This window comes from Anarrhichthys ocellatus, unplaced genomic scaffold, assembly GCF_004355925.1.
Source record: "Anarrhichthys ocellatus isolate YVR2014 unplaced genomic scaffold, GSC_Weel_1.0 scaffold2, whole genome shotgun sequence".
In the NCBI taxonomy this organism is placed as follows: Eukaryota; Metazoa; Chordata; class Actinopteri; order Perciformes; family Anarhichadidae; genus Anarrhichthys; species Anarrhichthys ocellatus.
In genome coordinates, this window is record NW_022280032.1 from 9,772,476 (window position 1) to 9,774,431 (window position 1,956).

Below are 1,956 nucleotides of genomic sequence, written 5' to 3' on the forward strand. Positions count from 1 at the left end.
CTGTATCGGCAGAGTGCACGTTTATTCTTATTCTTCATAAATTAGCTTATTTTTTTGTTAATTGGGCTTCAAGCTGAAAGAATAACAGATGAAATGTAGTACGGATCACAGCAAACATTAGGTACAATGTAACATTTTGTTATATTCCTAATCTGAGACAAATCCATCCTGAGTACATGTCCTGTTTATTTCCTGGAAAGAGTGGGGTTCATTTGGGTGCATGGGGTTAACAGCGTCATTCGTGTCCTTAGCTACTAATCAATAGCATCAGCTGGTTTGTTTTCTGCCAGGACTTTGTAGCTGGTGATATGCTATTATACGCACCTGGCGGGCTTCTGTATTTAGAAATCTTTACATTTAAAATGAATGAAAAGTCTGAAGAGAAGAGGCCGCCTTTTATGGCTGTAATTCCAGTTAATATGTCTACACTGACCAGCTGTAAAACTAGCAGCATGAAATAAATGATTGTCTAATAATGACAAAACCTCCATATCGCACGGCTTTGACTCTTTCCTCTGCACAATGGTGTCACTTGTCTCTCGCCGGAGGATAAATTGAAGAAGACATTGCCTGTGTTGGCTGGCTGTGTTTCAACTGGCAGAGACCACAGAGTTGCTCAGAGGAAGGTTTTGAGGTGAATTGCTAGTTTGCTAAAAGGAAGCTGCCATCTTCTAAATAAATGTACAAGCTGTTGGTGTTGCATTGAGCAGAATAATTATCTTGAAAATGGGTCATAATCAAAGAGCATATGAGATCCTGAATGCCTTTTTTGAGTTGTCAAATAAGACATAACTTATTTTATTTATTTCTTCTGTCATATGTGCATTTATACATTTAAAGAATTAAGCATTACAAAATAAAACTGGGCATTTTGGTAAGACTGCAATACAGTAAAAAGCATAGCTTTAATTAACAAGCTAGAAAGGAATTTTAAAAAGTGTATCAGTTATTGACAGTTGTGTTTTAACCACCAATCTTCTCTCTGACTAGAATATAAAAAATAAAGTCTTTGAGAGGCTGTAAGGAAGAATGATTTTGCTTGTGTGGACTCTCAGCAGGCTAAACCAAATAATTTGGCAGTTGGAAGCATTCAAGCTCTTTGCTTGTGCATCGACTCGTTGGCCAATGTCCTCAGAATGTGCCGGTCGCTCCAAGAAGGTGACACAATATCATTCAAACTATAAGGGACAGCTTGCTGATGATGAACTGCAGCCCGTTTTGCAGAAAAGACAACTCCCTTGTCTCAGTAATGTTATTTAGTGACTTGTGTGCTTTTCTTTATGATTTCCACATTTGTGATTAAATTATATGAAACAGGGGAAGTCAATGTGACATAATGGCTTTTATTGAGATTCACCTCCACACAGCAGTTTATGACAAAGTTGTTGCACATTCAGCGAATAAAGAGGAAATGCTAAATACATCAACACTGATTTTCCATCAGCTAATATCTTTTTTTGTTTTTTTTAACCATAGTAGGTCTGAAAAAGCACGTGGATCACAGAAAATCAGCCATTTTGACTATTGATTCATAATTTAATTCACATTAGTCTTTTCATCAAAACTAATGAAAAACCATATTCTTTGGTTTCAATATATATATATATATATATATATATATATATATTAATCGATTAATGGGCAGAATATTAGTTGCATTCCTAAACGAAAGGTGTCCAATACAATTTCAACAAACAAAAGGATCTTAGCGCACATGCATGCTGGGTGGGACAGGGTGCTGCAGAACGTGCCACCCCTAAAATAACGCATGTACGCTTCCTAAAGGTCTCTGCAGCGCATCACCGTGTCGCCTGTGAGATACATCATCTGAATGCATGGAGGCAACCTGTGGTGAAACTTCCAAGTAACTCGTGTTGTTCGGTGCATTTGGGGACACGATGTACCCAATGAGTGCGCGGCTGGGCTGACGATGCTGCCGAGCGCTGCCGGTCGACA